Source organism: Ochotona curzoniae, unplaced genomic scaffold (assembly GCF_017591425.1).
Source record: "Ochotona curzoniae isolate NIBS_2020 unplaced genomic scaffold, NIBS_Ocur_1.0 scaffold_4701, whole genome shotgun sequence".
Taxonomy (NCBI): Eukaryota; Metazoa; Chordata; class Mammalia; order Lagomorpha; family Ochotonidae; genus Ochotona; species Ochotona curzoniae.
This window is the reverse complement of record NW_024467122.1, coordinates 47,884,093-47,896,473: the sequence shown is the minus strand read 5'-3', so window position 1 is coordinate 47,896,473 and position 12,381 is coordinate 47,884,093. Positions and strand designations below refer to the sequence as shown.

The 12,381-nt window shown below is 40.4% G+C and overlaps 1 long non-coding RNA gene across 2 annotated transcripts in view; it reads left to right on the top strand.

Moving 5' to 3' along the window:
- LOC121148680 overlaps positions 1-12,381 on the top strand; it is a 291,103-nt gene that overhangs the window by 34,000 nt on the left and 244,722 nt on the right. Inside the window, exon 1 of one of the 2 annotated variants that reach the window (XR_005882581.1) lies at positions 2,788-2,908. The exons of the other annotated variant lie outside the window; for it this stretch is intronic. This is a non-coding gene — a long non-coding RNA (uncharacterized LOC121148680). Of the gene's footprint in view, positions 1-2,787; positions 2,909-12,381 lie in introns of those variants that run through there. 2 annotated transcript variants of the gene reach the window in all.

Below are 12,381 nucleotides of genomic sequence, written 5' to 3'. Positions count from 1 at the left end.
TTGAACTAACCTCCACTGCTCTCCCATAAGCAGGGAGCTGGATGGGGAGTGAAGCTGCCAAGACATGAACTAGCACCCATTTGGGATGCTGGAGCTTGTATATGGAGGATTAACATGTTGGACCATCATACTTTTTAAAATTAAATCTGTGTATTTCATATATGCAGGTGTAAGAGCATAATTATACTTATGCAAGTCTTGGTGCAGGTCTAGATGTCCTGATCAGCATCTGCTGTGTGTTCTTAAGACTCTGGTTTTTCCCTTATGTCATCTAAGAAGAGAAAAAGGCATTGTGGTGCTATGAAGGCCACCATAAGTAAGGAAATCATTTGGTGTCCATGGCAAAGACACAACTATGTTCTGCTGAAAACTCCAGTTTGTAGTTTAAGCTTGGCTTCATTTCTTGATAGTTGGTGAATTTTTTTCAAAACTCATCAAAAGTAATAAAATTCATGAATCACAGAACAATCTCATTGAAGCAAAAATTGATCTTTAACTTGTCATCTTGAGATAAACATAGCAAGCTGCTATATATCTTCTAATACATAAAATAATATGTATGCATATACATTTGGTAGGATATTTTGTGCTTATTGTATAGCAGTCTCTTTCATCAGTAATGTTTCAAGAATTTTTTTAAGTGCTGGAATCTGGATGTACAAATCAAACCCAGGCATTTTGATATGGGAAGTGAACATCCTTTATTATTATTATTGTTTTATTGTAAAGTCAGATATATAGAGAGAGGAGAAAAGAGAGGAATATCTTCTGTCCAGTAATTCACTCTCCAAGTGACCACAATAGCCAGAGCTGTGCTGATCCAAAGCCAGGAGCCAGAAGCTCTTCTGGGTCTCCCATGTGGGTGTAGGGCCCCAAGGCTTTGGGCCATTCTCAACTGCCTTCCCAGGCCACAAGCAGGGAGCCGGATGGGAAGCGGGGCTGCCGGGTTTAGAACTGGATCCTGGCGGACTGAAGGAGAAGACCTTAGTCACTAGGCTACTGTGCTGGGTCTGTTTCAAGATTTTTATGTCATTGTAAATTATATTCCTTCTCAAAATATCTTCCAAACCTATGGAACATTTTTAAATAGATCTCTATAAGCATAAACATTAGATTCAATTCTTCTGTATTCAAGGACATCTTACTGAAATCTGATGAGTGTTCATCTATTATTCAACAAATATTTATGGAGTGTCTGTTCATGTTATGCAATTAGAAGTTGCTTGTAGGGATGAAAAAAAAAACAAAACAAAACAGAGACACAAATAGTCGCCTCTTTCAAGAGACTTGGTCATGAAAATGAGTTGATCTCTCCTAAATGAGAAGGATCGTTTAAACAATGCCTTTCTTTTTCCCTTTGTGTTTTTTCTTCTTTCTTTTTCTCTCCTTTGAAAAAATTCTTTAGTTTTCTTTGTATTTCTGGTTCCCAAAACCGACTGTCGGGGCTGGTTTGTCTTTCTTCCATGCTATATCGTGTAAGAGTCTAATAAAATTGTATGGGATTGGTTTGTTAACTACATGTATGTTGGAAAGTATTAAAAATATCATTCCAGTGATTAAAGTTGATATACTTTTATAACAACAAACAGGAACTTCTATAGAAAACCTGAAATTTAACTCCAGGGTAATTAGGAAAGCAGCTTAATCATGTATGTCTCAGAAACTGCTGGCTGCACAGTAAAACCAATTGTGCTTTGGCAGCAGGGCAGCAGAGTTTCCAACTCGAATGGTGGTCATAACCTTGCTTTACTGGGGTAGCAAAGTATTTTCATGAAATCACTGTTATCTCATTGTGCCTGTCAAGTCAGAGCCACCTCATTATTACTTGCCCAGTTTAGTTGGTGGGTTAGCTTTTTTGTTAAACACACACTTCTCTGAAGTTAAGGCTGTGGGGTTGATTACAATTGAATCATAGATTCCCTAGATGCTTCAGGACCACAAGTGGCATTTCTTAGCTCTAGGCAACCCCTATTGAAAATCATACTCTTGTAGACAGAAAGAGAAAAGAATGCACGCAGAGCTCATGGTGGCTGTCTCAGTCATGGCTGCAGTAGTCCCATCTTCCGATGACTCTTGTTCCCCCATTTCCCCCAGTGTAACAGCCATCATAATGTTATATGGAGAAAGGGAGATCATTGCATGTGGCAAAATAACCATGTGAGCCCTTGAAGGGAGGAGAGCAGAGGCGGGAGTAAGGCAGGTTTGCAGTATAAGTAGGCCTGCACACAGTGTTGCTGGCTTGAGGGTGGTCGAAGGGAGGCATGTGGAATGAGTGACAAGGACATTAATATTGCCAAAAAACAGAGAAAGTTGGAAGATCCATCCACCAAGGGCATAGAATTTTACACGCTTTAAATGAGGTAAAAATGGATTTTATGAAACTTTTAACATTTACTTCTAAATTATAGAACATCATTCAAGTGATGAAGCCATGATATATACATATAATTGATATTAATGAAAATATTCTTGTGATAAGCTAACAATTGATAGGTCTAGAAGTGATCTAATAGAAATATACTCAAACTGCCTTGGAGGAGGTTCACTGAATCCTACCTGGTAGATCTGAAAGGCTTTCCTAGAGAAAATAGGGACTTTATAGAGAATATAAGAGGAAGCTCAACTTAAGTTGACAGACCCAGGGAAAATAAATTTTCCTGGTGCTACACATGACAGTGAAAGTAGGGGTAGGCGTAAATCTACTGCGATTAGTCAAGAAGAGGGGATTAGTCATTGGAGAAGTCAACTTGGAACTTTTCCTCTTTTACTTCAGGTCTCAGAGCAATCATCTTGGAGAGGAATACTCTTCGCAAGAGCCATGCTCAGAAGTCCCCTCCCCTAGGAGTAGAAGAAACATCAGTCAAGGGGATACCGATAGCTCTGTATTAAAGTCTGAAAAGCTTTAGAGGTGAGTCGTGTTTCATGGAAGCTATCCCTCCCGGAAGTAGCTAAACCACAGGCATCAGAGACAGCCTATTCATGACCTAGAAAACACAGACACACACACACACACACACACACACACACACACACACACACACACACACTAAAAGTCACATAGTTGTTGTTTCTTGAATTCCTCATTTACAAAACTTTCACAGTTGTCATTCTTGCTCATTTTACATACTTATTCATTTTAGTAAGTCAATATAATGATGAATTAAAAATTTAGAAGAACTAATGTTTATTGTTTTTATGATTACATTTCTTTGAACTATGTTCTGTAGATATATTTTATTAATGTGAATCAATTTACAATGAATCTGCAGTTTTTATTTTTTAAAAATACTTATTTTGTAAGGAAGACAGGGGGAGACAAAGACAGAAAGAGATCTGCCATCTGTTGCTGAACTTCCGATGTTCACCATAGCTGGGACCATGTTGGGTTGAAGCTAAGAGCCCAGAACTCAGTCTGAAAGTTACCTAATTACTTGGGCCAACACCTTTACTCCTCAAATGTACATTAGCAGCAGGCTGGAATCAACAGCAGATCTAGGACTTCACCCTGCGTGAAACAATATGGGCTGTGGATGTGCTAAGCAATAAGCTAAACACTACACCAAATATATCCTATCACCTTCCCATCAAAACAGTGTTTGCTTTGAGGAGGCATGTTACAAAGCTGTCTTATGTGGTTGGGGACTGAAAAGAATAATCAATACATCACCAGATGAAGTGGCTTACCTCATGGACTCATGTGGAAAACAAAACATATCTGCTTAGGACTTTAATACTTTCTGCCAATATGATCATAAAAAATTGACTGCTGGAACTTAGTAAATTCCTCAGAGATTGAGCAGATACAGATGAGTTGGTAGGGGAAAGGGCAAAAGTGAGCGTTAGAACTATTTCCCGTCTCTCATCCTACTGTGTTTTGAGAAGGTAATGGATCTGCAAATAAACCAAGATCTTTTGTAGAAGGAACACTTGTGAAAATAATGAAATTTAATCATTTCTTGTTAAGTTGTCTTTGTGCCTTTTGGAGGGAGAGGGACTATAACGTTCTCCACGTTCTTATGAGCCCTCTTTGCTTGCAATTAGTACACCTGTTAATAAAGGTGAAGCCAACAGTGATTGTGGTGAAAGCGAAGGTGCCTTTGGAGGATCATACCTCTGTTAACTTATCACTGAATCTTAAGGATTATGAGCAAGACAGAGGATTTAGATGAATGCCAATCAAAACACTGATGAATTCATGTGGGCATAAAGGGAGACCAAATATGGAAAAACATCATCAAGTGACACATGATTCTTTCTCATCTTTCTATCACTCTGTGATTCTTCCCACCATCTGATTGGTCCAGTCTATCAGGAATCCTACTTATGGCTGGTGCCAACCTAAATGTTTGCCTTCACCTTATGTCATCATTGATTAGTTTTCAGAAATCAGGATGTTTTTTCCACTTGGAGATGTCTGGTTGAGCAGGTTTCAGAGTGATCAAGGAAATACCATTGCCCTCACACTCAGTGTTCCAGTTGTTCTGGCAGCCCTCTGGGTGCCTGCTGAATGAGGTCATATGCTTAATAGGGTAATGTCTTACCTAAGAGGACTGAAACAAAAAGTGACCTTTCTATGTCTACCAGTCAGAACAGCTACACGGAAGAAGTTAAGAAATATAATGGATTATGCACAGTACTTACAGGAAGGCAGACACAGACTGACTTTGTGAGCAACTGATCTTGTCCCTTGGACTTGTCGTGTCTTCTGACTTATATAACAAAAGTGCCATGAAGAGTGCTTGGAATAATTATAATAGGATATTGGCACACTAAAGTCCAGTTCTTTGCTTTTGTGATGACTTAGCTTCTAGGAAATCTGACGCATGTTATATAATTGCTCAAAAGAATTATACATGTATGCTTGCTATGGAGCAGACCACTTTGGATAGCTATTATACCTTATCTTGAAGTTTTGTTCTGGTGTTCCGTTAAGGGCTAGTGGCCTTTAGGCCTGCCACCTTGGCTACAGGGTCACTTTAGGTAGACAGACAGATACTTTGAGAAGCATGTCACAATGGAAGCTTCAAATTGTTCACGTTGACAGTCTGCATCCTGTCTGAGACAAAGTGAGTATTGTTTGGATTATATTTAGAATTGTTCACTTAAGAATTTTTATGTGAACATGTGGAAAGCCCTTTTGTGGACCAGGGTAAGTGTTCTATTCCCTCTCTAAGCTGTCCACACAACTTGCAGATAAATATAACCATACTTCCAAATACCGTTCTATCTGGAATAGACTTTATGTGTTCCCCAAATTCGTATTTAAAAGCCCTAAATCTTCAAGGTGGTGATATCAGGAAGTGTGCAGTCCGTGGGAAGTGATTAATTTATGGAAGACGACTGCATAAATGGGAGTAATCTATCCATCACAGACTAACAGTCCCTTCACCCTTCTGCCTTATGTGGACAACGAGAGGACTGCTCTAGGTGGACTTGCCAGTCTCTAACACTCCAAAAGAGGAATGTTTGTTGATTAAACCACACGATTCCTGGGGTTTTGTTATAGTAGCCCACATGGACTAAGACACCATCTAACTACCCACAGTAAGGAAGGAAGATCCAAGTCCAAATAAAGCAGACACATATGGATTCACTCTCAAAAAGAAAAGCACATTTCCTTGTGCGTGCGAGAGGCACTGAGATCTGGGGTTCTCTCAGCAAGGCTCTATCAGGATCTGTGTTGTTTCTCCTTAGGTTTTGTAGGATGCTGTGAGGATGAAGCTAAGGAGTCCTCTCCTTAGTCCCTGGGAACAGAGTGATCACGACCTCACTCAGATCCTCAGCTCCTAAAGATTCCATGGAAGAACAGGGAGTGTTGAGGGGGGTTCTCTCTCTGTAAGCCCCTTCTAACCCACACAGTCATATTTTATGGGGGAGAGAAGAGCCTTTTCCAAGTCTGATCTCAGACCTGGATGGGCTCAGATTGGGTCACAGGCTGTGCACAAATTGTGGTTTTGGACTCTTGAAGTAAACAGCTTGGGTTTTGGCTTCTGGATAAAGAAGAGTTTCTATCATGACTGCAACCAGTTGCCTCATGATCCAAACATGCACAGTCGACTCCATTCTTAACCAGCTTTTATACTATATACTCAACTACATTCAGGATCAAGGGTACTTTAACTCTACTTCTTTTAAGCATTTAAAATATGTAAATATATTCCTTACATATTACAGCTATTTAATGAAACTTTGTTCATGGCCATCTAATATTCTCAACTGCCTGGAAAATTTCTAGGTTCACAAGTTTATGGATGTTTGTGCTGCTTGAGATGTACCACTAAACATCAGCATTTAGGAAGCTGAGGTTTCTTTATAAGATTTCTCACAGTGCTAGCATTAATATTGCTTTAAAATTGTGTTAGGAGCAGGCTTATGACCTGGAAGTGAAACAGTGATTGAAGTGCACACAGCATTATTTGAGTGCTCAGATTTTGATATCTTCCTCTGGCACCTGACCCCAGCTTCCTGCTAATGCAGACAAATTGGGAGGAAGCAGTGTTGTCTCAACAAGTCGGCTCCCCACTGCTGATGTTGAGACTCTAATTGAAGTTTTTGTTCCTGGCATTGGCTGTGACTCAGCTTCAGCTTTTGGGATCATTTGGTGATGTGCCTGTAGAAGGGAGTTCTAGGACCCGGCACGTTAGCATAGTGGTTAAAGTACTCACCTTGCATGCATTAGGATCCCATATGCACACCAATTCTAATCCCAGGAGCCCTGCTTCCCATCCAGCTGCCTGCTTGTGGCTGGGGAAATCAGTCAAGAATGGCCCAAACCTTGGGACCCTGCACCCACATGGGAGACCCGGGAGAGCTCCTGGCTCCTGGCTTTGGATTGGCTCAGCTCCAGCTGTTGAGGCCACTTGGGCAGTGAACCATCAGGAAGAAGATCTTCCTCTCTGTCTCTCCTCCTCTTTGTATATCTGCCTTTCCAATAAAAATAAAATAAATCTTAAAAAATAAAAACAAGGGAGCTCTATCGGCTTGCTCTCTATCTCTGCCTCTCCCTCCTTTTCTCTCTCTCTCTCACCCCCAGCTTGTCTTTCTCCTTCTGTCTGTCTCAAAATGATGTTTGATGATTGTAAGCAAATAATGTGCTATCAATAATAAAAATGACATCAACAATAGGTGGAATTTTTAAAGGCGATATTAACATGTTTCAGGTATTATACTAGTACCTGTACGTGAATTATTTAAATTAATGTCAACAAAACTATAGAGTTTGGGACTCGCCTCATCTGCCATGGAAATTCAGAATCACCTGTTCTGCTGCTTCTGCATATTTTTAAAGACCATAATAAAAGTATATATTTCATGCTTATTGTGTACTTATGCTTTTTGAGATAGACAAACTGAATATAGAATACTTCAAAACTAGGTAATGCTAAATATTTACTTAGAGAAAGTGATGATTCAGTCTTGGGAAAATACGAAACAGTTTCAATGCTGTTGTGTCCTAGGTCTGTTACTAAAATCTGTGATTCTGTGCATGCAGTTTAATGAGAGACATTTAGGAAAACTGTGCCACAGTTGAGCCCATGTTGTTACAACTCGTCATTGTTGGCAACTTCTCCACGAATGCCTAATTCCTTACTGAGGAAGGTACATGTGATCTTTCTCGTTAAGGAATGTGAATGAATGGAAGAAATTTGTTATGCATGCACTAATATAAAGCAGGTAGTCGCATAAAATCAGTTGTAAAAATGTCAGTGAGTATAAGTACTTAGGGTGAAAACCATACTTTCTTTTTTTTTTTTTTTTTTGGAAAGGCGGATATACAGAGAGGAGAGACAGAGAGGAAGATCTTCCGTCCGATGATTCACTCCCCAAGTGAGCGCAAGGGTCGGTGCTATGCCAATCCGAAGCCAGGAGCCTCTTCCGGGTCTCCCACGCGGGTGCAGGGTCCCAAAGCCTTGGGCCATCCTCGACTGCTTTCCCAGGCCACAGGCAGGGAGCTGGAAGGGAAGCGGGGCTGCTGGGATAGAACTGGTTCCCATATGGGATCCCGGGCGTGCAAGGCGAGGACCTTAACCACTTGCGCCACCGCGCCAGGCCCGAAACCATACTTTTTAAAAATGGCAACCATGGTCAGTTATAGAAGGTTGCAGCTTAGCCAGTGATGACCATCCCATCTCGACACTCTTTGACCTCGACATGACTATGTTCACAATTCTGTGAAGATGAAGACATCTTTCACCACTGCCTTTGCAAATTCATTGGGGGAAAAACATCTGCCTCTTAGCCATGGCTGGCATTATGAAACAGCTCTGAGGTTGGGATGCTCGTCTCCTTCCCTTCCAACCCAGCTTCTGGCTAATACAGCTTGTAAGGCAGCAGGTGATAGCCCAAGTTCTGGGGTTCCTGCCACCTCTGCGGAAGACCTGGATGAACTTTTGGGTTCCTGGTTTTCAATCTTGTCCATCCTGGCTGTTGTGGACAATTGGAGAGTGAACTAGTAGATGTAAGAGTCTCCTCTCTCTGCCATTCAAGTAGATGAAAGAGTAAAATAAATATTGAAAAATTTTGATACTATTCTGACTGGAATTGGATGGCTTCTACATGATTATCTCCCCTGTGACTAGTGGGGGACAATCTAGCTCCCATTTTCTCTTGCTATTTATTTCTTATTGCATGTTTAGCACTGCTGTCTCATAAGTACCTTCTCATCCTTTGCTTTCTCTTTCAGACTATATTTTTTCGAGTTTAGTGGTAGAACAGTGGAGTGTTAGGTACATTCTCAGGAGATCCCCGAAAGGTCTCCTGGATGTTGGGAATGGAAGGCAGATATATGTAATATCTGTACATGAAAGATGTCATGTACATCTAAGATCTATATGGCTTGGTGTTAAAGTATATTTTTTAGATTTCATCACTTTAGTCAGTTTGATCTCTAAGAGATCTGCTTTTTTTTTTTTTTTTGGAAAATTTATTTTTATTGAAAAGGCAGATTTACAAAGAAAAGGAAAGATGAGGGGGAAAAAAAAAGATTCAGGAGCTTCTTCCCGGTCTTCCACCTGGGTACAGGATCTCAAGACATGGGACCATCCTTCACTACTTTCCCAGGCCATAAGCCTGGAGCTGGGAGGGAAGTGGAGCAACCATGATGTGAATCAGTGATCATATGGAGGTGGAAGATTAGCCAGAGAAGCCAATGCACTGGCTTCAAGATTTCTGATTTTAAGCTACATAATGGATGAATGTGAAAAGGCCTCTTTGAAGAGTGGTTCTGTTGAGTATAAGAGATGAAGTACATATAAGTATCTAGCACAGGGCTCAATGCTTTGCTTTTTTTTTTTAATCCCCAGAGGAATGAGAGACTTTCCTGGTACTGCATTTTTGTCTTAAAAAATTATATCTGAACCTATGGATACTGATTAATTCCCCAGACCTACTTGTCCCCCAAAGTTCCAGTGGTCACTCTGTGGAAGGTGACCCCAGTGGGAATGTTCTATGAGACTTTTGAAGAAATAATTCATGAAATTTTGTAGTCTCCTTTTATTTTGGCACAGTTATATATCCCTTAAAGGTTGGCTCTTGGATGGACTAGGGGAAAGGGAAAAATTATGAGAGAAAAACAAAAATGAACATCTCCAAATATTTTCCAGTCACGCGCACTAGTTGGCACAGGGGAGATGAACGCAGCATCAGAGTTCAGCCCTTGGACACGATGGAGGGTAAGAGGGCCTCCCAAAGAATCTACTTGACTGGGCGTCCTCAGGAGAACACTCGGCTGAGTCAGAAGACAGTGTGCTGGTGCTTTTTTTGTCCAATGTCCCTGGATTGCCAGCCCTCACCTATCATACCTCTTCCCAGCAATCACATGCTTGGGCCAATAAATAATCATTGATACTAAACTTACACATAGCATCTAAGGTATCAGGTTAGCTACCACCTTAACAATGCTACCCACGGATCGTTATTGATCTGAAGAGGACTCTACTTGATATACAATAATGTACCACGTGGGCATTTCAATTAATTCAGAAAAAGTCTGTGAGATCGGTTACTAGTGCCAAAGGTTGAATTCCTGGGTATTATTATAAAGTACAGATGTTCTGTTCTCTGACATAAATGGGACATCACCTTGCCTCTGGCCAGGGTGATTGACATTTGCCCTGGAGGTTTCTCTTTTCTCTTGGAACCACTGTCCAGGATGATACTAATTTTCCTCCTTTGAAAAGTATTTTTTTTTAAAGCAAGATAGAATCACAGTATCTGTTAATGTAATTATCTATTTTCTTTTTTAACCAAATAGCTTGGCCAGCGGTTGGGAAAAAGATGAAATAGATTGAGTTTCCATTTTTAGACATAGAAATGTATTAATGCCCGTCTAATAGGTGAAAAGACAGACACAGGGGGATTCTCTGAAGCACCTGTTGGAGATAGAATGTTGCAAGCATCCTATCAGCTCCTCAGAGTTGTCTTCTCAGCATTGGTTCCTCCCTCCCTCTCTGTTATGTAACATGGACATTGCAAGATGTCTTCTGTTGCATTCAAAATCTCATTCCTCTTACATTTTTTTCCCCTTTTTCTCACTTGGCATATGAGTGTATTGCTTTCCTAAAGCTGTTTATAATGTAGAAGATTAATGTCTTTCAAGGGCGTATTCCTGCTTTTCCCCTCAAGCTGCACATGAATATTTGAATCTGATGTAATTTCTCACAAACAAATGGACATCAGGGTCTCATGTTGCCTCCTTTCCCTTCCCTTCCCTGGAGGCGCTCTCACTGATGTGCAATGTTTCATGGGGTCTGTCTTCCCTAACGCCAGATGCTCTTGGCTGAATTTCAGGATACATCCTGCCTCTGTTTAACTGTGAGGAAGGTCCACATCTAGTGCCCTGAGAGAATGGAGGGCAACGAGAATTAATCATCCCAGGCATGTGTCAGGACAAACCAAACAAGCAACCAGTTGGCTTCCTCTGGAGTTCTATGTCACAATCGGTTTGTTGTTTCCTGATCTTGGCAGGCACTGAAGCCAGAATAACTCCATATTATGTTTATTTCCATCTACTGAATTACAATAGCTGCCTTCTGAAAAAAAAAAAAAAAGAAAGAACTGGAGAAGCTGAAAGTGTTGCTGACCCTGTGCTCTCTCTATGCTCTGAATACTTCTATGAAGATTTATTTTTATTTGAAAGTCAGATTTTTAAAGAGACAGAAGGAAGACAGAGAGGCAGTAGTCTTCCACCTGCTGTTTCACTCCCCACATGACCATAACAGCCAGAGCTGAGCTGATCTGAAACTGGGAGCCAGCAGCTTCTTCCTGGTCTCCCCCATGGATACAGTGGCCTAAGGACTTTGGCCATTCTGTGCTGCTTTCCCAGGTAGTGAACCAAAAGCTAAATTGGAAGTGGATAGCCAGAACAGGAACCCACACCCATTATGGGATCCTGGTACTAACAAGCCAAGGAATAATCTATTAGGCTCCACACCACCCCCTTCTCTGTACTTCTACATGGAAACAAACCAGCTTTTCTCCAAATGCTCTTCTGTCTGCTGAACCACCTTGTTGTAAATGTTTGCTAAGGGGTTTCACTGGTCAGATCCAGTTCTCTGTGCCTGACATAGATGTGAGGGCTAGGAAACCCAGAGTACAGCAGAAAATAGGTTTCAAACGAGAACTTGAAGTTTGGATTCAAGAGCCATTCATTCTTTAAATATGAGTATCAGTAAAAGAGTTTTTATTTGAGGATTGGCTTTCTTTAAATCTATTGATAGTAAAGTCATCTTAATATAACAGAAAAATAAATACATAATTAGATACTTCAGGCTTCAGTTCCTCACATATTCATTCATCATCTGATCAGCGAATACTGCTTGAATATTTGCTCTTCTCCATTGTGCTATGTGACAAGAGGAGTCAGGCTGCCTAACAATGCCCATCAAACATAATTTGGTCCAACTTTATGTTTCCTTATACTTCATTGCAATTTTAAAAGCATTTTTGATAATATGAATGTCACTGGAAAAATATAGAAATATATGAAGTAAAATGTTTAAGACTCTCTTACCAATCTTTCCTAGAGTTACAATTGCTGGTGATTAGAAGATTGCCTGAATGTATCTTTTGTATATTTATAGTATTCCAGGATTGTCTACATAAATGGTTACATTTCATAACATTTCCTGGGAAAACCTTTATTAATCTATGTTTAACGATTTTTTTTTGAGCCAGTACATTGTGATTTCCTTTGTTACTCTGAGTGGTGGTGGTGCAAGTCAGTATGTGTCACTGAAACTATTAAAGCTATCACCTGCTGAAGTCCACTTCAGCTCATTGCATTCTTATTGCAGTTGTGTTCCTTTCATATTACATCCCGTACCATGATGAGCATCCTTCCAATATACATTCTTTATCTTCTTCAACTTGTCAAACTTCTGA